General features: G+C 39.7%; 1 protein-coding gene across 6 annotated transcripts in view; it reads right to left on the bottom strand.

Annotated features, from left to right (window-relative positions):
• The window catches only part of SMYD3 (SET and MYND domain containing 3), a 383126-nt gene that overhangs the window by 256261 nt on the left and 102728 nt on the right, over positions 1-24137 (bottom strand). The window contains exon 1 of one of the 6 annotated variants that reach the window (XM_074537273.1): positions 2213-2272. The exons of the other annotated variants lie outside the window; for them this stretch is intronic. The gene's annotated coding sequence lies outside the window, so the exon portion shown is untranslated. Of the gene's footprint in view, positions 1-2212; positions 2273-24137 lie in introns of those variants that run through there. 6 annotated transcript variants of the gene reach the window in all.

A 24137-nucleotide genomic window follows, 5' to 3' on the forward strand; every position in this document is an offset into this window, starting at 1 on the left:
TTGCTCTTTAAGAATTAAGCATATGATCAGTATTTAAGGGAAGATTTGAACTGATTCAGGCCTTAGATTGAACCATCCAAATGCTAATTTTGGGAATCTATAAGTAGGAGGTCAAAAAAAAAAAAAAGAACCCCAAAGAAGATGTGCTCTCTGACCATTTGTTAAGCATAGATCTTTGTTTTCAGCTGCATGATATTATCTAGAAGGCCAAGCTCAGATCAACCTGCACAACCAATGGAAAATGCAGAGCTTCTTATTCTTAAGAACCCAACCAGCCTAGATAAAATTGTAAAGAGCCTGCAATATGCTCTATATCCCAACATGCTCCTCCACAGGGAGGATTCTGGTATGAATTCAGTGACAAGCCACATGCAGAAGTTTGTAGCAATTAACCTTTCTCATAGCCTAACTTCATTCAAGTTCCTGCATGGGAGAAAGCCTGAAAAGTGCTGAAAACCAATTGCTTACCTCCCAAACAATTACCCACCCTACACAATATGGACATTTCACATCTTTTACACACAGTGAATTTCAATGTCATTCACAGAAACATTGAAGACTGATAGAGAGAACCTCTGCCCCTGCTCAGAGTTGCCTACAGCAACAACATGCCCAGGACCATGCCCCAACAGGACTTGAGCATCACCACAGATGGAGATTTTACAAAATATTTTCCAGTATCTGATCCCCCAGAGAAAAAGCTTTTTCTTTTGTCCAGATGAAACTTTGTGGGGTTTTTATTTCTGCCCACTGCCTCTTGTACCATCAATGAGCACTCCTCCACCATCCTCATTCTCTCCAATTAGGCATTTATACATAGTGATAAAATTGCCCCTGACCCTTCCTGTCTCCAGGCTCAACATCATCAGCACAGTCAGCACAAGATTTTTTTGATTGTCATGTTCAAATTTTAACATTATGTCCTATGTTGTCTCACTATCCATCTTCTTTTGATGTGGCACTGCCTTTCCCTCAGGAAAAGTGAGGTGGCTTTTTGTTTGCTTTTTAAGGAATGGATTTTAAAAATTGTACTTTTTTCACTACTTAAAGGGAAAGACTTGTCTTTAAACAACTATGCCAATAACAGAAGACTAAATCATGCAATTAATAAGTATTAAAGCTTTTTTCCTTAACAAATAATCTGATATTGTTCTCTTGAGGATTCTGTCTTCTTTTATCCCCCAAATGCAAAGAGCAAGCTGTTTACAAAGTCATTAAGATTAAATATTTATTGAGGAAAAGTAAATAAAATTCAACAAGATTTGGTGGTGTTTTCTGATTTAGAGCATGTACCTTTATATGCCAAAATTTTGTTGGACTTCAGTGGCAATGACAGGTTGGGAATACAATGTAGGCCATTGGCTATATTTTCTGAGGGATAACCAAAGTCATGCAGCCCCTTTGAACAAGGGACAAGCACGGATGGGTGAGGCAGGGAATGTGCACCACATCATCTATCACCTGACACCATTTACTCCCCTTAAAAGATAGCAAAAGAGAAGACCACCAGTTAAATCAATGGTGGCTTCACATTATGACATAAAAATTATCACATCACCAATAAAGATTCACCACATGATGAAATAAAGATCTGAGGCAGCTCAGTCACTGGGTTTACTACAGAAGATCTTTATTTCACGAGGAAGATTCATATGAATGAAGCAATTGCTCCAATGCAGTGTGTCTGGGCTGAACGAGGAGGACATGACCCATCCGTGAGGTTTGTCACAGTTGCCAGATGCTGGAAAGCCCAAGGCACTCCCTGCTCAGCTGACAGTAAAAAGCCTGGCTTCTGGGGCCCTGGATGCATTCACTGGCATCTCTGGTGCTAAAGGCAGTCCACACCCCAAGTTCTCCCTGCACTGGGCACTTCCTATCACTGTTGAGGAAGTTCAGGCAAATATCATAACTGTGAGACCTTCATCTTCTTGCCAAAGTCAGTAGTAATGGTTTTATGACACTTCTGAATAAGGATACAGCAACTGGGAGAGACTTAAAATTTTTGTTTTCTTAACAGATCTGGATAAAATCAGCCAAACAACAACAAAATAAAGACAGAGGAGGTAGCCACAGCTGACATGCTAATAAAAATTCTCTTTGAGAATACAGATATCCAGCAAACAAAAGAAAGCAAGCCTGAAGAACTAGCAATCCACTGTATTTTAATTTCAGCTGCTCTCCACACCTCAGAAAAACAATTTTCAGACCTTACCCTAGAACTCTCTCCGTGGAAGTAAGACAGTGTCTGAGTACCACAGAACTCCAGGAAACAGCCTAAGAAAGCATCACTTCTTCCCTGGAACACCTGAAGTCTGCAGAGTACAAACACAACAGTGTCACACCTGTCATGCTTCAAATGCATGTTTACATGTTTTAGGGGATAAGTTCAAGGATGAAGGGGCAGCAGAGACAACTTGTGATTAATTGGCTGCAATCCTCATTCCCTGTCCCCTGTGCTGCTGCAGGGCAGGCAGGGAAGGTAGAGAACATGAGGAGTGAAATTGAGCCTGGGAAGAAGGGACAGGTGGGGGTAAGAAGTTCTTAAGAATTGGTTTTCTTTTTAATTACCCTTCTCTGGTTTAATTGGTAAAAAACTAATTTCCCGACGTGGTGTCTCTTTTGCCAGTCACAGTAATCACTGAGTGATCTTCCCTGCCCTTATCTCAGCCCATGAGCCTTTTGTTATATTTTCTCTCCCCTGACAGATGAGGAGAGGAGTCACAGACCAGTTTTGGTGGGCACCTGCTGACCAGCCAAGCCCAAAATCACAGTAACACAAGTATCAGTTGTGCAGTGAGTCCTCAACAGCAACACCTCCACACACCAAGGCAGTTCACAACATTATTTGTGATCATTAATAATCAGGAGCCAGGATCTCTATCTTTGTCCCACCTGAAAGTCCAATCAAATCACCATTTGCAAATCAAACTCAAACCCACTCTTAAGTAGCAAAAAACCTATGAATTGACTTTTTTGCGTTACAATTTCCTAATACAGAAAAAAAGTAATAAGCAAAAATAAAATGTTTCATTTAGTGAAACAACTCAAGAAGGTTGGTTCAGTCAATTACAAAAGATGCAACGTTCATTTACTGCATTTAACAGAGAAAATGTCTAATTTCCAAATAAAAAACATTGCCTAGGACTTCAGGTGTTTTTCAACAAATATTAGAAATAAAAAAAAGTGCATATTAGGGTAATCTGTTAAGAGTACTTATGTTTTTCCAGGTGTTTAGTGTGATTGGAGTACTACATATTTGCATAACTTTTGGATTTTCTAGACATTAAAAGGGAAGAAAAAAGAAAGAGAAGACTGTGATTTATCAAGTGGTTTTTCAAGAAGGAAGAGTAATTTTCCTTTACAAGCCATCTGTACAGTTCACCTTGTAAATAATTTTCTGTTCAAGATAACAAAATCATATTTTACTGGCGGGTTTAACATACACAGCACAGTCCCTCCTCTATTATGTTCCACCACCAGAGGACTCATTAAGAATTACCAATTAACACAACAGCTACACTAGCAGGCATAATAATGAAAGGACATTTACACCTTAAAAGTTTGTTTTCTTTCCTCTATTTTTAGCCATTTTCAGGGAGGTGTAGACAACATATTTGTATACAGTTTATGGATGCTTCTACCACAAGGTTTCTCATAAAGACAAATTGTGATCACCTTCCAATGGCACCTCACGAAATCTCCTGAGTCTTTATTTATTTATATGAAATCCATCACTGAGAAGTCTGGGAGCACAAACAGATTAAATACACTCCCTGTGTGCACCAAGGCTGCTGTTGTTGACATTGCCCAAGAATGAAACTCTAGATTGTATTTTTTTTCATCCCTTCAAGCCAGAGCACAGCAGGGAAAGTGTGAACTGAGATTTCCTTCCTGAGACCACACCACGCTATTTACTGAGCATCCATCACAGACCAACTGACGAATGCTTAAGCTGTGGAGAACACAGCAAAGCTTCAAACCTTTCATTTTCTTAACACCTTGAAACACAGTGCTGGAAAGCCAGAAAACCTCCAAAAAGGTGCTTGGAAAAGAAAATTTTAGCTAAAAAACAGTTTACTGTTTGTAAACTGCAAATATATAGCTGGGTTTTTTCCCAAATATAAACATCTGCTTTCCCCTGTAATTTCCTTGGTGTGGGTGCCCTCTACCAAAGCACTGGTAAATTGATGAATTTCTTTTTAATGGTCTGAGTTTCAACAGTGCAGTTTCAATGCTGTGACACAAACAGAGCAGCCCAGGAGATTGTGAATCCATGGAGAAAAAAAGAAGAAAAGATGACTTTCCATGGAATTCTTCTGCATGGAGTATAAATTAGCATACTGATAAAGCAGTCAGGTCAGAGATTCCTCTCCATCCTATTTTTCTGTTACAGGGGAATTCAAGGATATGTTGTGCCAGGTATGATAAATTGTTTTCTGTGGGCATTTAGTTTTCACAGATAAACACTAAAAAACTAATCCCTTTCAATTACCTGGGAAGAAATTGCCTAATAATTAGGTAGCTTGATTTATATTTAACAGCCTGTGGGATTTAGGGCTTCCACCTTCTCTAAAACTGTCACACCTGTGCCCTTTTAGCATTACATACTAGCCTAGTGTTCTCATTAGAGTCTGGAGATTAATATTAATGAGACAGATTCTCACTGGAGGCACACTAACTTACATGACTTTAATTTAAATTTTTAAGTGCAACTTATTGTGAGAATTTACCTTTATTACTGTTATTTTTAAGAGCTTTCAGGTTCTTTCTCATCTCAAATAATGTCAGAAATAATTCAACCTTGATTAAAGCCAGGAAAATACTAATCAGAATTTATACTAAAAGGAGATTTCTGAGTCTGTAATTCTTTTCTCTTTGACAACAGATGAGTTGCTTTTGACTCAAGTAGACAAGCCTTGAGTAAGTAAATGATTTGTAAATACAGGGGTTGAGGAAGCACACTACTTATGATTATCAGAATTCCTAATTCAGGCAGTCTTGTAAGAGGATTGCGATTACACAGTAAAAAATCATTTTTCCTGTTATCTACAGCAAGAAGATGGAATCTAGCTTTGGAGAATGGGTTTTCTGACTGACTCATAAGGAAGGAATTATGATGCAATTCAAGATTTAAAATTTCAGTCACCTTTCAGGATTCCTCCAGGAACTCAGTGTAACACAGGAAAATTTGCTCTGCTGAGAAGGAAAATCCACTGTGGAATAGCAGTGTATTAATGATATATGCACAGTAATGCTGTGATTGCTGAATCCAAACAGGCAGATCAAACACACAGGGACATTCGGATACTGCCTTTGTTGCAAAATTGAGGTGTTCATTTTTGAAGGCTGGGGTGGGTTTTTAGTCACAGTATATGCAAAAGTAGACTCGCACAATCCTATCAAATCTTCTCCAACTTACTATCAAATTTTCTAGTCTATTTTATTTTATTTGACAACAGAAGAGTGGTCTGGAAGAGATCACATCTTAGCAAATAACAGGAAAATTAGAGGCTGGGTAAAACAAGGGGAATATAAAATTTGTCCCTCTGAGGGAACATCAGCACACTGATCCAGTGCTCTGGCTGGACACAGGACACGTTACCTCTTAGGCGATTTGGAAGACACACAGAATATAGTAATTGAAACAAAAAGCAGTTCAGGACCTAAACTTCAAAAAAAATACTGTTTTTTTTAAACTTTCAAGCCTTTTTTTTCAGATAAAAGCTGAGCTTCTAGACAACACAGCAAAATTTATGAGACAGCTTAATTCTGCAGCTGTGCACTGATGCTTCTGAAATACAGCAGCTTACTGGCCTTCTGAAAGTTGTTCTAAACTACATTATTCTCAAAGCCAATGTATCACAGGGTGATGCCAGCCTAAAACAGTTGCCATTTTCCAGATCCTTCACATGCTCTAATATTTAGGGGAAAAAAAACCCCAAAAACAAAAAAAACCCAAGCCCCCAAAAACAAAACAAAAAAAAAAAAAAAACCAAACAAAAAACCTACAAAACCAAACAAAAGACCCTACAAAACAAATTTAAAAAATTAACCAACAAAACCCCCACAAACAAAAAAAAACCACCCTCAGAAAATTGCCTCAGCAGGTTCTGAGAATGCTTCTTGTTCTATGTAAATAGAAACTTCACTAAATTAACTCCCTAACATAAGACTTCTAGATTTTGGGAAGACCTCAGCTAAATATAATTTGCATTTTTTATTTACTCATTAATAATGACCCAAACTCAATTATTTCCTCCTGCATAGGTTTCTATGTTTTGAAAAAAAAAGTAGGATATGTCAAATATATTTAAAAGCCTACAGCAATTTTGCAAAGAGCTTCATTATTGGCCAAAGGTGACAGGATTCAGCAGCCCTGCTCTGAATGCAGGTTACTGCATGACCAATGTAGCTACACAGGATTGATTTGCATTATGCCCCAGCGGAACCACAAAAAAAAATTAGCTGTTCCACATTACAAATTATCTTGTTTTCAGCTACAGCAGGTAATGGCATTTCAAGGTGCACTTACAGCATATGAGAGGAGGGAGGGAAAAAAATTACGTTTGGCCTGTATGCTTCACAATCTCATTTGTTCTCTGGATTCCATGATAGCATTTGTAAATAATTCAGATTGCTCTCTTATTTTGCAAAATAATAAAATTACTTAAGATCTAAGAAGCAATTGAATTTTCAAGTTTTGTTTGCTACGTATTTTACGGCAGGCACCAGACAGAGGAGCAGCTAGGGCAGGCTTCCCTTGGGGGATGCATGGAAGTGCCAGGGAACAGCAGAGCAGGCTGACCACGAGCTGCCTGCAGCAAGGGGATTTGAAGGAGAGCCTTCCAAAGAGCCACCCACAGCTGCACCAGAGTCTGTGCCTCCCTGGGACACACCCAGGTCCAAGGGTGGAAGCACCACGTTCCCTTCCACAGCCTGCCCCTATCCCATGAACAGCAACCTGTAGCTGTCAACAAAGGCTAAATAAATTTAATCCCTTTAAGCGTCTTCCCTTGTAAACAACTATTAGTTGCTGTAAATCACTTTTATTATCTGCTATTAATAGCATCTTTCTGTCTGCTTTGCTTCAGACCACTTGAGTTTGAAATCCTCTTCCAGGGAAGAGACCAAAGAGGGAGGAACAAATATCCCAGCGCATCCCTTTCTATGTATTCATCATACTCCTTTGTCTTGTAAGGCAAATCAAGGCAAAATCTTCCCCAAACTGGTGTCCTTTTATCCCATATTCATTGTACTGAACATTCATATTCCAGCCATAATTCTTCATTACCTGTAGCCCTTTTCTACATAAATATTCTTAGGATTTATGCATACACTTGTAAGCACTTATTCCTGGTTCCATTAAAAAGTGGAAAATTAACTATAATCCTCATAGCATCATTGATACTTTTGTTTATTAATATGATTTCTGGCAGTTGGACATTCGGACCTCATTTATCTCAGAACATACAGCAGCCTGGAAGCATTTTGGGTCTGAGACACTAGGAAAGACACTGTGAAAAAGATTTGCAGTTTTTTTCTACTAGAAAAAAAAAACATATAAATTGTTCCCAGACATTTTATTTTAGGATGGGCAGAGAACAGCCTGAGAGCACTCCCGAAGAAAGAGACTTGGGAATGTTGGTTGACAAGAAGCTTAACATGGCAATGTGCAATTGAAGCCCAGAAAGCAACAGCAACCTGGGCTGCATCCAAAGCAGAGTGGCCAGAAGGGCAAGGGAGGGTAAGATAAGAGGAATATAAAATTGCTCCCTGCTCTGCTCTGGTGAGACCCCACCTGGAGTCCTGCCTCCAGATTTGGGGTTCCCAACACAAGCAGGACATGGACCTGTTGGGGTGAATCCAGAGGAGGGACACTGAGATATCAGAGGGCTGAAGCACATCTCCTATGAAGAAAGGCTGAGGGAACTGGGGTTGTTCAGCCTGGAGAAGAGAAGGCTCCAGGATGACCTTATAGCACCTTCCAGTACCTAAAGACAGGGGGCCTAAAGGTGGAAAGCTGGAGAGGAGCTTCTTGCATGGGCATGTAGTGATAGAACAAGGAGTCATAGCTTTACAGAGAATGAGTGTTGGTTTAGATTAAATATTAGGAAGAAATTCTTCACTATGAGAAATGTGAGACAGTGGAACAGGTTTCCCAGGGAAGTTGTGGATTCCCCATCCCATGAAGTGGTCAAGGCCAGGTTAGATGGAACTTTGAGCAACCTGGTCTAGTTGTCCCTGACCATAGCAGAGGGTTAGAGCTAGATGATCTTTAAGATCCCTTTCACTCTCATTTAAAATTTGATTGTAGTGCCTCTGAAACTTGAAAGGTAAAAAATCAGAGCTGGTATTCAAGCATAAATGAAGGGTTAGGCTTCCCATTAACACATGGCATGCATTTGCATAATCAGGAGATTAATCCTAAACTCAATCTTATTTTGTCTAACCAACTCTCAGCTATAGTTCTTCAAACAAAACAAAAACCCCCACCAAAAAAAAAAGCAATATTGTTTTGGTACTCCAATAAGTAAACTATAAAGTGAATCCTCCACTCAGGTTTGTTACACACAAATTCCCTCAACACTCTCTCTTTAAAGACAAGGGGCAGATGGCAATCCTTTTCTCTTGCCCATGTGTCACATACCATGACTAAATGCTAGACTTGTCCAAATTCACTAAACCAAGTACCGCTGAAGGCTTTTCTCTCTCTACCCTCACACCCAGAAGGCACAGCTACAAGGGCTAAAGAAGCCCAGCACCAACACAGCTCAGCTCACACAGGGGCAACTAGAACTAGAAAAGCATGGTGCAGTGTGTGGGATGGGATAACAAGGATAACAAGGACAGCCAGCATTATGGGATGAGCTTTTACCGGACATGAATGACAGAAAACATGAGAGAAACAGAACTGTACAAGCAAAAAAAATTATTAAAACCCTAAAGAAAGAATTAGAGGAACAAAAAATTCTCAAGAATTTTTCTCAAGAGCATGAGAAGGGAAAGAACACACAGCCTTCAATATTTTAATGTTGCATTTGCATGTGAAAAGGGAAGTGGGACAGCACAAAATATGAGACATGAGCAGAACAAAGGAACAATGGACAAGAGGGAGAAGCACAGTAGCAGTGAGAAAAACCCAAAAGCAACAGATTATAATGGTCACAGGTAGCAAGATTTAGAAATTCACTCCTTTAAAGAAAATACTGAGCCACCAAAACCTCTCTGCTTAGTGTGCTGAAAGCAGTTTGGCAGTAATGTGGTTTAAACCTACCAGTTCATAAAAATACACAAGAACCTTCCTGAACTTGAATTTAATTCTTAAAGATGTGTGTGTGTCAAGAGAAGCAGGCTTGGATAAATCTCCCAAATGTTTGTGGCATGCCTGGTAGCATTAAAAGTGAGAGGCAGATTGAGCAGTTTCCTTTCTAAAACCAGAGAATAAGAACCTTTTTGTCCCAGATTTCTAAAATTCTGTAGCAGCTCCCTGGTCCTGCAGAGCTCCAAGTGGCACCTGGAAGCCAGGAAGTGCAAGTTTCAGTAAGCATGGACATAGCACCCCCACAAACAACAACTCAATTAGAAAAGCTAAAGAAACCCAGGAGCTGACATCTGCAAGCAGAGGAACTGGCAGGGATGGCAGTGTGGCAAACATTCTGTGGCACCAGCAAGCAGCAGCAGCAGTGGGTGTTTGTCCTCCAACACCTTGGACACTACACTTCTGTCAACTGTTAAAACCAAAATATACGTATTTCATCCTAAAATCTTGATACTGGGTATATTCATGTTCAGAGCTGTAGAAAAGTAGTTCTCTGTAACTACCTTAAAATGAATCTTTTTTATCTTTTTTTTTTTTTTTTTAATTTGCCTTTCCTCCACTGCTTTTTCTTATGGAAAGAAGTATTTGCTTAATACAGAAAATATAAATCAGTCTTTTCATTCCAAGATTCTGGCAGTTGGGTAGGAATGAAGGCACCCAATGTCTGAAACAGGAAAAAAATCTGAAGGACTGGCTGGCTATAAATCAAGTAAAGGAACCCAGGGTGGGCTGCAGTTTTGCTCTGGCATTTCACACTTAGCAGACAGCACATTTATGTGCAGAGAATGAACTTCCTTATTGTGGCTGGACTGGTCCATCCCACCTCTGCCGTGGATGGGGCATGGGGTTAATACTGCACTAGGACAGTGCAGCATTTAGCATGATTTCTGCCACACTGAGACAAATACTTTTAGAATACCTTCTAGTCTTTAAACAGACCATAAAGCAGCATGTTTACCGTTTCTGGCTTAGGGTTACTGTGCACATTTCAATAATAAATTCAGCTACATGCAAAAGCCAAATTTATAAATCAAATCTCAGCAGTGTTAACTAATATAAGAAACTACAACTGTTAAAAGCTCAGGGAATTGTACTGCTGGAAAGTCAGACTTATGGTTACAATTATTATATTTTAAATACATATACATGGTATTTAAGAACCACAGACTCTGACTGGAAGTGAGGCTCTAAGGAGACAAACAGAATAAAAAATATTTATATCATTGGTAAAAAAGTCATTGTAATCTAATCTAAATTCAACAAAAACTTACTTTCCCACAGAACATTTTTTATTGCATAAGATCCATTGGAAATTAAATTGAAGATATTTAGATGCTTTCTATTTTCCTTGTTTTTACAATTTAATATTTTTTGCAATTGACTCCGAAATTCCTCATTTTGTCATTTCTAATTATAATTCTCACAGAGCAACTGTGCTAGCACCATTTTTTGTTCTTGGTATTTACCCTTCACTTCAATGACAAAGTGAATTTTTTTTCTAGGAGACTTGAAAGATTTTTTTCCTTTAAATAAACAATCCACACAAATAAAGCATCTTCTTTTTAACTGAAAACTTAAATAAAACTAGGAGTTTTTAACAGGCAAGGAAGTACTCAGGTTCCTTTTTTAGACTCATCCATATCTGTAAGTTTAAATCATATTAAACATAGCTATATTATTTAGCACTGATGTTTGTCTGAAGCCATCAATTAACATTAATCTTGTTCAGCTACTCTACAGAGGATCCATCCTTCGTTTCAATTTAACTTTGTCAAGGAGTAGAGTTCAAGCTTGCAATAGAATTACACAAGATGGTATCTCTTTGCCATAAATATAGTGAGGGCAAGAAACACAATCCACAACAGCTGATGAATGTCTCTTGATGTTAAGCTTTCTTCCCTCTTGAACAGTATTGCCCAGCCATAAGTGAGGATGATGGTAACAGGGCTTTATTAAAACACACAGGAACTCACAAATGCACAGCAACAGTTGCAGCATAACAGCATGACTCTATCTGAATGGAAACAGCAGTCCAGGAATATAAAAGAGGAAATAAAGGGTTGCTGACATGTTTGTAATGGCATCCTCCCTCAGCAGAACTGCACAGTCCCACCATTCTAGAGGCCTGGGCTTCCGGGTGTGACCTTAGAGCAGACCCAGCTTTCAGCACTGTGGTGAGCACAAGTTATCCTCTGATGCTGTTCTATCTTTTCCAATTTATCTAGGATGATTGTATGACATTTGGTGTTACTGAATAAATAAGATTTTCTATTATACAAGCAGAATATCTTTAAGCAAGTTCTTCAACTACAAAACACCAAAATGTTTCTATATAAAGACTTGTATTTGTTTATGAACAGCTGTCCCTGAATCTGCACAACTGTACAGCAGTCCAGAAGGAAAAAATCTTTCCTAAAACAAATAAATAGAAGTGAATAACAAAATCATCTACATGGAAAGACTGAAATATACTGGTATGGTTACATTGTCTTTTTCAAGCAAAGAGAGTCCCCATCAATCAACTCAAGATGACTCTTCTATCATGGTGCTCATATCCATGTCACTACACTTTTTACTACATAAAAGACAAAGCTTCTTAAATCACAGAATCACAGAATAGCTAGAGTTGGAAGGAACCTCTGGAGATCATCCAGTGCCAAGGCGGCATTATCTAGACCAGGTTATATATGTCCACGTGAGTTTTGATTGCCTCCAGACAGGGAGATTCCACAACATCACTGGGCAGCCTGTTCCAGTGCTCTTCCACCCTCAGTGTAAAGTTAGTCCTCATGTTGAGTGAAACTTCTTGTTTTGTAGTTTATGGCCATTGCTCCTTGTTCTCTCATTGAGCACTACCAAAAAGAGATGTTATAAAATACTGTGTCAGACCTTGCCAATTTTAGTAGGATCCATACACTACTGCAGTAGCAATCAAATTTCAAGGCTGTCAAAGAGATGACTAAAATTTCAAATGTCATTCTTATATATTAGCAATGCTACTTTGTCAACAGCCTAGGACAAATAACCAGGGAGAGAGATCTTGTTACAGCACAGCAAAGAATAAACAGGAACACAAGGCATTCAGAATATAATATGCCATAAAACACGGAATGTCTCATTTTGATTCCTCACACTGCTTGCTCTAAACAACAGCAGTCTCATAAGACTTGCTCACCTCCTCTAAACCCTATAGCCTAAACCCAGATATCCTGGTGAAGAATACAAGACCTTAACAGAGTGCTATGAGTGTATGAAAAGTTGGACATTGAATGGAAAGAAGAAAGTTAAATACTGTTTCTGACTTAACTACTTGTATTTCATGCAGAGACACAACATCATTGACCAGGTGATCAATGGATTTTTGCTGCTGTTGCGCAGTGACAGAGAACCTCATTAAGCTGCAATGCTGGGAGTCTCGGCTTCTCAAGAAAATTATCTTTTCAGATCTAAGACTTCTCAACACGTTCTGAAGCTAAATGTGACCCCCATGTCTCCTCTACATATCTTGTATTCTTAATAAGCATCTAAAAGCAGAGAAATTACCATGTGCAAGAGCTCTTGAATGAACTGAGGACAGCAAGTCAGAAGTCAATGGCCCATCAGAAAAAGAAGGGTCTGCATTCAAAACTTGGATGGAGTCTTTACTTCTCTCTAAACCAGTCCTTCACAGCTCTTACCTACTGATAGCAGATGCAATTTCCCATCTCCAAGGTGGCTGTGAGCCTACAGCCACAACCCTCCAGGCCAGCCAGCCCCACAGTGCTCCAAAAGTCAGTCTTGGGGGACTTTCCCAAATGGGACTTTCTTGTGGCTCTTTCCCAAATGAGCCACATCATACAGTGACATTAATCACAAACAAACAAACAAACAAATAAATAAATAGGGTGATGTGACACATTATACATCTAATCCAAGTGTTCCTTTCATACCTGAAAGCAAATATTTCCCTTCATTTCAAAGTCAACCATTTCTGGTGCAACCCCACCAGAAGCAAAACCCCAAACCTATGATCCTTCAACTTGTTTCCTACTCTGAATAAGCAGCAGCAGCAGCCAGAAAGAATACCATACACAAGAACACACAAATGGAGTTGTAACCCAAATATACACTTAGAAACCACTGTAAGGAGATTTATTAAGAACTACAACAACCTCCCAAGCCAAGCTGGCTTCTGCAGGCAGAGCTGACGACATGCTTTGGGAAGCGTGCTGCCCAACATCAAACCTGCAGACCTTTTAGTTAGCTAATGTGGTTTCTTGGAACAGCTATTCTCTTAAGTCTAATCAAATACCACCATAGAGGGAGTTGATAAATGTGGGGACTGTTTATGTTTTAGCTGTCAGTCACACCTGTTACCTCTCCTAGAAACTGCTCTGTGTCTCACAGCGGGCTCTGTGTTGTGTGTGTGGCTGGTGTGCAGCCTGGACTTCAGGCCCTGTCCAGTACAATAACAACTGGCTTTAGAGCACCTAGCTTTGCACAAAAACCACACTGTAGCTATGGGAAATCTATCACCACCCAGGGAATGTGAAAGTAAGCAACATTGATCCTTATCAACTTAGTGCTCAACTCTTGAATGAGTAACATCCATCAGGAAGCTCTTATTGACGACAAAGCAGACAGTCACCATGCCCAAAACCACCTTAGAATTTGTCCTAGAGATCTCACAGCAACATGATTTTCTGGGGTTTACCAGATACTAAAGCTCCACAGAATATTTTATGGCATTCTGAGATACTCATAGCTTTGATAATCCTGGTACTGCATATTCAGGCTATTGTTACAGCAAAATATATCATAAATTACAAGATGTCTAATTTATTGGTAACTATCATTTACTAGTCACTGTGGCTTTTAACAGTGCATTTGGTTAGGTGTAAAAAGCATTGCTTGTCACTATGATCTATCTCCTTTTCCAACCAAACCCAGGTATGGACAGAAGAAAAAAGGAGCAGACAATTCTCTGTTGACAAAACCATTGTACCACTGAGCTACAATCAGCACAGCATCTTGGAATACAAGTGATCTGTGGCATCAAATGAAAATGGGTCAAACGCATCTGTCATGGTTTGAGCCTGGCACAGAGCCAGTGCCCCCCATGAAAATGCCTTCACCCTGGAGTCTGCTGTGAGATGTGACCAGGAATAAGCAAAACAGGCTCCAACTTAAACATAAAGAACACTTTATTACTTAAACTACAGGAAAATAGGGAAAGACTATAAGGAAAAGAAAAAAAAATGAAATTGAAAACCTTACAAAAAAACTTTCCTCCTCCCCACTCCCTGACTTTCCCAATCCGATACATTCTCCCAAATCAACTGCCCAGCCTTGGCCCCACACTTTAGTATACTCAAACTGCAGTTCATGAAGAGGAAAGGAGTCCTTCTTGTTCCATAGGCTTCTCCTGGAAACACACTGAAACCTCGTGTGCTTCCTTGTCACTTCGGCACCGCCCGGAAAAAGTCCTTTTGCCGCTTGTGACATCTTCCTTCCATGCCCAGTGCTCTCACCACTGACGGCATGGACCAGAGCTGCTTTTAGGGTTGTCTTTCAAGGATGCCTTGTCTCACTCCAAAAAGGCACAGTCTCTGCTTTGGGACATCTGTCCCCCCCATATTTTTCCAATCCCCTGGGGCCGGGGGGTCCTCACGAATGAACCCTCCTGGTTTTGAGGCACTGCCTCCCCCTAAATGCAGTCTGTGTCACAGGAACAACTGAGTCCATGGCCACAAGAAAAGTCCAGCCAAAAGGCCACTCCAAATCATCTCTCCCCATCCAATCATCTCCACGTTCTTCGGGCCAGGTCCTTGTCTCATCTCATCTCTTATCTCCCTTCTTATTCAGCTTCGAGGAGGATTAGCATTTTTGCAAGGCCCCAATCATGAAAGAAAGGGTTAAAAGTTTTCAGTCTCTGTCTATCTCAGAATGCTGGTAGAATGCTGGTACTCCCACAGGTGCTGCTGCTCCACCGGCCAGGCTGCACTCTTCCCTCCCCTTTCTCCTCCTGGGCGGCTGCTATCACATTCAGACGCCGGCTCTCCTCTCTCTCCCTCCTGGGGGGGGGAATGGCTGCCCGATGTCTCTTGGGGCTCCCCCACCCTTCCATCCTTGAGAGCTTTCTCACCCCCATCTCTGTCCAGGCCCCGGGCCTACCGCATGGCTGCCCCTCCCCCGCCCAGCAGCAGCGGCTGGGCTGGACGGGGGAGAGATCTGACCTCTTCGCCGCGACGTCCCAAGAGAGAGTGCCAAGGGCAGTGCCCTGCTTTTAACCCCACTCCTTCCTGGTCAAACCACCACAGCATCAAAGCAACAAACGCATTTATAACATCTGAAAAGTGAAAAATTAAACTAATGGTGAAAAATATGAAACCAGTTTTTCAAACCAGTTTCAGAGAGCAGCTATGAAACTAAAACCTCCAGTTTCAACATCTATACTATGCAAAATGGTAGCAATAAGAAAAAAAATAACGAAGAGAACAGAATTTATATAGACAGAGATTAATATGATGAGACTACATAGTTCTCTTAGAAGAAATTACACCTCACAAATCTACCAGACTTCAAGGAAATCAGTTAACCTATGGACTGGATGACTGTAATTTAGCTTTGAGCCTACCTGAATTTCCAAGACTTTTAGAAAACTCTTCAACAAAACCTTTCCCTTCAAGAAGCTGAGACTTCATGAAGTAAGAGGAAAAACCCTATTTCAAATTATTAAGTAGTTAAAAGATAGAAAATTACTGTAGAAATGGTTCCTTTTCAGAATGGGGAAAGGCCCCGTGGAGTCTCACATGCATCTGTGCTTAAAACTACACTGTGCAAATGGAGGTGAGCTCACAAAGTCTAATGACAATATAAAATTAATCAGAATAATTAAGCCCTACACTGATCACAAAGTCCTGTGAAAATTCTATAAGGAGCAACTGAAAAATAAACTAGCAGATGACATACAACTTAGAGCAACGCATAATATAATAAGTAACCTCAACAACACCAACACCATACAGTGCTTTAGAGGAAAGGGACCCGGGTGTCCTGGTTGATGGCAAGTTGACTGTGAGACAACAGTGTGCCCTGGCATCTGTGTCCTGGGGTGCATCAGGCACAGCATGGCCATCTGGTGAAGAGAGGGGATTGTCCTGCTCTGCTCTGGGGTGGCCTCACCTCAAGTGGTGTAGGGGAAGTTTTGGGTACCACAATACAGGAAAGACATTAAACAATTAGAGAATATCCAAAGCAGGGCAACAAAGATGGTATAGAGCCTTGAGGGGAAGCCATATGAGGAGTGGCTGAGGTTACTTGGTCTATTCAGCTTGGAGGAGAGTGAGGGCAGACTTCATCACAGTTGACAATTTTCTCGTGAGGGGAAGCAGAGATACAGGTACAGAGCTCTTAGTTCCTGTGACCAGTGATAGAAGTCAAGGAAACAGAATGAAGCTGAGTTAGGAGAGGTTTAGGTTGGATATCAGGAAAAGGTTTTTCACCCACAGGGGGGTTTGGAACTGGAGCAGGCTCCCAAGAAGCATTTGGACAATGCACTCAGGTGCATGGTGTGACCCCTGGGGTGTCCTGTGTAGGGCAAGAAGTTTGACTCATTGATCCTTGTGCACCCTGTCCAACTCAGCATATTCTATTCTACTCTATACTTGACAACAACAGAATTTTGACAATAAATTAAACTGCAGATAAAGTATAACCACATTACAGACTGCATTTCTGTAGGATGCTGTAGAAAACAAAAATGGAAACTAATTTTTTTAACTGGAAAAAAGTAAATTTAGACCTCAAATCCAGATTCAACTCTTCGTGGAAAGACTTATAAACTACAGCATATTACATCTTGGAAAGCTACCTTAGAAGGAAGGCAATTTTCTATTTGTACTTAAGTATTTATCTCTGGTCACTATCAGACAAATGAATGGGCTAGGTGGATTTTGGCTTGACCTAGCACAGCTGATGTTTTTTTCTGATTGCCCGATCCTTGTCCGGGTGAATCCCACCCTGCTGACATCCTACTTCAGGGCAGAGAAAGAGAGAGCTTATCAGCTTTCTTGTCTTGACCTCTGCTCTTTCATCTCACTAGTGGTTTCCAAAAGGACACAGGAAAATCCTTCTGTAAATTGCAGAGATGAACCCCAAAGAAGATGAATAAATCCCCACAGTATCCTCTGACCTGTTTCATGTATCTCTAAGCTGCTGCTCTCAGTTTACTTTATAATACAGCTGCCATCACTACTGGCATTAACTACCACCTTTGCTGGCACTTGCAGACAGGACCCACAATTCATGGCCACAAATGGCAGTCTCCACAAACAAGCTCAGAAAATTGTGGTCATCTCCCTCCAAACATCAAGAGCTCAGAGTCACAAGTGGGCTGGATGTTGGAGGATTGATTCTCTCAAGGAAAGCAGCACCTCTCTCATGTCATTCTTGTGTATCAGTGGGGTTTAAAAATTTTCAAACAGTTAAATCATTGGATACTAACTCCTCTTTGAAACAGGTAAAGAAGCTGTAAAGTGCCAGGACACTTGAGAATTAGTCCAGTCCCATGTGTTATCAATAAAACACATAGATAGCATTTCCATTGCAGAGCTGAGACACAAAACAAAGTTTAAAAAATGTCACAGGAAGGCTACAAAACACAAAGAAGAAGAAATTCCACATATTTGCCTGCATTTTCTATAATTTATGAACGAGGAAAGTAGTTGTTTCACAATACCATCTACTGAAGAACAAGCAAGGGACAAAGTGACAGGAGCAGATGCAAGAGCAGAAAAGCTCTTTGCAACATCTTATGGCAGGCTCTGTCTAGATGCATGCCCAAGCTCTTTGCCTCTTGTTTCTAACCAAGTTTACCTCCTTGCCACTCTGCACAATGCTGTCATTCTCCTGAGTAAACAAATGTGCATTCCAAGAATAACCACCTTTTAAGGTGTACTTCAGATTACATTTACAACTTATCACTTACACTGACACAAACTTTTCAAAAACTTTAATCCCACATAAAGAACAGAAACCAACTTTTTTTAAAAGTCATTTTGTAGTTTTATAGTACTCGTGTAAGATTTACATAATAACTTCCAAAAACTCTACAGGGCATGGTGGTATCAAGGGAAGCCAAGTGTTTGTATCTCCCTCTAGAAGGTGGCTGTCTTTCTATATCACAGCATGACTCACAGCAGTCAGTAGGATGGCAAAGAAAAAACAAGACATCAGGGAAAGCATCAGGACTACCAAAAGGCTTAGGATTAACATTATCAGTAAAAACATTATCAGCCTTTAACATTATCAGTAAAAACTACATCATTGATTGTGGTGGTTTGACCAGGAAGGAGTGGGAATTCTGGGATGCTGTGGTCAAACCAATGGATGTTCTGAGTTCCATACTGACACCTGGTGTAGCCAGTGGGGTTTGGACACACCTCCGAGAATACACAGGGGTTAAAAAGCAGGGCACTGCCCTTGGCAGTCTCTCTTGGGACGTCGCGGCGAAGAGGTCAGATCACCCTCCCCTGTCCAGTCGCTGCTGCTGGGCGGGGGAGGGGCAGCCACGTGGTAGGCCCTGGGCCTGGACAGAGATGGGAGGTGAGGGGGCTTCGAGGATGGAAGGGTGGAAGATCCCAGGGAGTCAGCCCTCGGGCAGCCATTCCCCCCCCCAGGAGAGAGAGAGAGAGAGAGAGAGAGAGAGCCGGCGACACCGAATGTGATAGCAGCCGGCCCAGGAGGAGAAGGGGGGGGAAGAGTGCCCGGCCGGAGCGGCAGCGTGTGGGCAGCGTGTGTGGGAGTGCCGCTCCGGGACAGACAGAGACTGAAAGTTTTAATCCCTTTCTTTCATGATTGGGGCCTTGCAAAAATGCTAATCCTCCTCGAAGCTGAATAAGAAGGGAGATAAGAGATGAGATGAGACAAGGACCTGGCCCGAAGAACGTGGAGATGATTGAATGGGAAGAGATGATTTGGAGTGGCCTTTTGGCTGGACTTTTCTTGTGGCCATGGACTCAGTTGTTCCTGTGACACAGACTGCACTTAGGGGGAAGCAGTGGCTCAAAACCAGGAGGGTTCTTCGTGAGGACCCCCCGGCCCCAGGGGGTTGGAAAAATATGGGGGGGACAGATGTCCCAAAGCAGAGACTGTGCCTTTTTGGAGTGAGACAAGGCATCCTTGAAAGACAACCCTAAAAGCAGCTCTGGTCCATGCGTCAGTGGTGAGAGCACTGGGCATGGAAGGAAGATGTCACAAGCGGCAAAAGGACTTTTTCCGGGCGGTGCCGAAGTGACAGGGAAGCACACGAGGTTTCAGTGTGTTTCCAGGGGAAGCCTATGGAACAAGAAGGACTCCTTTCCTCTTCATGAACTGAAGTTTGAGTATACTAAAGTGTCGTGCCAGGCTGGGCAGTTGGTGTTTTGGGAGAATGTATCGGATTGGGAAAGTCAGGTAGTGGGGAGGAGGAAAGTGGTTTTTGTAAGGTTTTCAATTTTTTTTTCTTTTCCTTATGGTCTTTCCCTATTTTCCTGTAGTTTAGGTAATAAAGTGTTCTTTATGTTTAAGTTGGAGCCTGTTTTGCTTATTCCTGGTCACATCTCACAGCAGACACCAGGGTGAGGGCATTTTCATGGGGGGCACTGGCTCTGTGCCAGGCTCAAACCATGACATTGATTTTAACTGGAGTTGGAGAAGTGCTGTACTTGTTCTTTAGAAAAAGGGTCTGAAGTGATGCACCAATGAAGCTTCAATCAGTCACATGAAAAAGCAATTATGTGATAACTACCCTGAAATAGCTAACACACCATCAACAATATCATATTAAAAATAAGCAAAATTCATAAACAATATAATTTAAAAATACTAAATCAATTTGACACCTAAATCAATTATTTTTTAGTATTGAAAATCATTGCTCTCTTTGGAGCAAATGGATAATAATTTCATCTTCTGTGTATCTTAGCATTAATCCTCTAATTTATAACTGATTCTAAAATGCATGGACTAAAGCAGTATGTCAAATACAATGAATGTTTTAAAATGCATTCTGTTAGTAATCCATCATTTCATCTTGATATAGCAAATAAATCTGCTTACAGAAAGAGTTTCTGTTCTCTCCCATCAAAGCTATATAATCTTCAAACAAAGACATTCACTAAATTGAGGATCTGCATTTTAATAAATTTTATCAACCTAAGAAGATATGAAATTAAAAAAAAAAAAAAAACAAATAAACAGGAAAACTTCATAATACTGAGGACAAACGACAGTTAAAATATGAGTTAGTCACATATGAGTTGACCTTTGGAACTATAAGTAAGTGATTCCTTTTCCTCTTCACAGGTTATATACCAGTTTTCATCTCTGGAAACTGCAGCAGATATTAAATCTATAAAAGAATCTAATTAATGACACAAACAGCAGAGATATTTTTTGCAGCTGTCACTTAAAAGGAAAATTACTGGATGTGGATACATGCCTTCAATCTAAAAGGTTAATGGGGCACTGCACATTTATGGCATTGAGCTGTGCTTTGATTCACTGCAAATACACCTGAGCATTTGTGCTTATCTGCTTTTTCATTGGAAGTAAACTGATCTATGATTTGCAAACAGTGTTTTCTGGGTTCACTGAATAGTAGAACATGCAAATGAAACTATAACATGGCTATTAATTCTTCTCAGAAAATTCAGAAAAGTACTCCACTTTCAGACAGTTTTGCTAGGAGATCCTTTTCTTAGTCTGTGTGTTTTCAACTACCAAAAATATCAACAACAAAGCAGAATCTTTTTCTGCTTTTTCACAGTTCTTCTCTCCCTGCAGCTTATTCGTCATCAAAATTCACAACTGTAGATTGGGGTATCACTGTTAATTGCTTCAGAGACCATGAAATGTCAAAAAGTAGGTGGTTTGAATTAATGCAGGAAATTAAGCATGGGAAACAGCAATTCCTCAAGTCCAAATTCATTAACTGACATTGTTTAAAGCAATTCTCTTTCTTCTGTTTTCTAAGTTTCAAAAATTATTATGCAACACAGTAATTATATGTGGGGAATGACAGTCATGAGGCTAAATTTTTTCCATTTTATTTACCTACTTCAAACCGTAGTTGAGAAGGATAAAGGTGGTAGCTTTATTATGTTTCATATTTTTTAGATCACACAACTTTCACCACTGAAACTAGCCAACAGATTTGGTGCACAGTGAATTCTGGTATTTTGTCAATTTTGATTTGGTTGGCTGTAGATAGAGGCACAGAACACAGCTCACACCACACACATTTTATATTTATTAATAACCTAGAACAGGGGAAAAACGTGGAAATGGATAAAACAAAAATGGAAGTAATACTGGAAGACAAAAGTTATTACAATGTGCAGGACCAGAGAATACAAAAAGGCACTTCAGAGCATACTAAATGAGCTACTAAAGCAAAAGCACAATATAGTCTGTGTTGATGAATGCAAAATAAGTGAGAAAAATCCAAATTATCAAAACTCAGCTCATCAGCAGTTGTAGTTAAAGAACAAAGATGAATAAGGAATAGTACGCCAATGCATGTGGATTAAAATATGAAGGATACCACTGAATTATTGGATTAAAGAGGAGAGTGAAGAAAATCATATTCAATCGTATGTATGAAAAACAAACTGTGACTCTTACCTTTGGAAAGAAAACCTAAAAGCGTATGATATTGTGAATAGTCTAGAAACCAGTCATGGACTGCTCATATTTTAAGAACTAAAAAATTGAAGAGAGCACTCAAAAGACAGTCCATTCAAAATGAATAAATCAAACACCCTTCTCAAGTTATGTGTTCAAAACTGACTTCCACCAAAAAGTAAGTAAAAAAAAATCTTAACACATTTCAAGGCAGGAATAGATACTCTGGCATTTGTCAGTAATACCATTACAATTTCAAATTAATTTCTAGCAGACATGTTAATCTTCCTCAAATCAATTGCTTGTGAAAAAAAGTCCAAATATCTGCCTATTAAACCCTTAGCTATTCTTCTAACAATGTGTTGTTTACCTAGAGTTCATTACCTTTGAAATTTGGTGACTGCTGTAGATGCTTGCTATATCTAAATTAATTGCTATGATTCAGACACCCATTTCCATACTTCCTGCAGGACCTCCAACAGCTTCGATGCAGAAAGCAAAGGAAGAGATGCCAAAAAATCCAATTTCCTCCCTTTAGCAGAAGTAACAGTTTCTTCAAATTGCCTCATAAATTTCAGAACAGCCAGATATTTTGTCTGTTTCATTCTTTCAAAGCACAAACACTTTCTAAAATGTTTATTAGAGATGGCATTACAAAGATAAGTGATCAGAGAAGAAGTTGAAAGGGCACCAGTTCATTCTGGAAGAAACAGGCTGCACGCCCTCACCACTACAGAGTTTAGAAACAGGAGCTCATTAACAGTGTTTTACCTTGAAGTGCTGGAGTATGTTTATGGACAGCTACCGTGGAGCAGCTAACAACACCTGCTTTGTTCACGTGTCTAATCCTTACACTCTCACAGCTTGAAACAACTCACTGAGGTCTGACGTTCGTTGTTGGTTGAGGTTTTATTCTTTTCCTTCCTTTGTAAGATGAAACTCAATTTGATATTCCAGCTTCAAAAACATCATGAGAAAATGAAGATAGTTTCATTACTTGACATACCTCTCTAGGGAATTAAACTTCAATAGCAGCGTTTAATCCGGGCTACTGTACAACATCAGCATCCAAATGCACCAGTTTGAAATTAGTATTAAAATTATTTGTTAAGCTGAAGGAAAACTAACTTGATCTGAATAAAAGCAGAACAATGATTTAGCCCATGTTAACCTTAAACAAGTTTAGATGTGTTCAAGTAAGATTTTTCACTAATTTACCTAAACCAATTTTTAGCTAAATTGAACAAATTCTGGTTCTTTTTTTTTTTTTTTTAATAAAATTACTAGAGAAGGAAAAGATGGCACCTTCAGATTTTTCAGAATGACAATGATGATCTTAAGTTAATAGTTCTGAGAGAATTCAAAACGAAAAGAAATTCCATATTCTCTAGTGCTTAAACCTATGAACAGGCAAAAAGCAGAGAGAGATAGGAATGAACTAAAAAGCCTCCAGTTTACTGGATCAATAATGCCTTAGTCTGTTTTCTTATTAACCAGCATACAGGTCATTCTTTCTAACAATCCCTTTGATCTCTCTCTGGTCTGCAAATGCTGCTGCATACAGAATACCAGATTACAATATTATTATTATTTTTTTATTGTTACATTGGTTGTATTTATGTTCATTTTTATGAGCATGCATCTCTTCTCACATATTCATATAGCTGAGTAAAGAATGGAACAAGGCAGTGGATTTCTCCTATTCATTTAATCTAATATTAGAAATAACAAATTTTTATTATCAGCATAGTGAACGAATTTATATAATCAGTGTAGTGACACTGGCCTAAGATAGATTTGACTTTGCTTTGTTTCTCCCTGTAGGAAAAATGGGCAAATGCTGAAAAACATAAGGTCATCCAAATTATTGCTAGCAAGAAAACAGTGTCCTATTGATTTTCTTCTGAAGACCTCTTCTAATGCAATTTAGAATATTCCTCCAGCGCAAAGAAATGTCATCCTTTCCCATAATGTCTACACTTTTTCACCACTGCTCATTTTACATACACAGAAAAACTGAAAACACTTTGTTCTTGCCTTAGAAATAAAACTGCTATAAAACTAAATGTTCAACAACATTAAGGGCCAAATGAGAAGCTAAAGCTAAAAAGAACACAGCTTCTTATTAATGAAGTATTTCTTCTTACTAATTTAGCAGGGAGGAAATAAATAT

This window comes from Zonotrichia albicollis, chromosome 3 (assembly GCF_047830755.1).
Source record: "Zonotrichia albicollis isolate bZonAlb1 chromosome 3, bZonAlb1.hap1, whole genome shotgun sequence".
In the NCBI taxonomy this organism is placed as follows: Eukaryota; Metazoa; Chordata; class Aves; order Passeriformes; family Passerellidae; genus Zonotrichia; species Zonotrichia albicollis.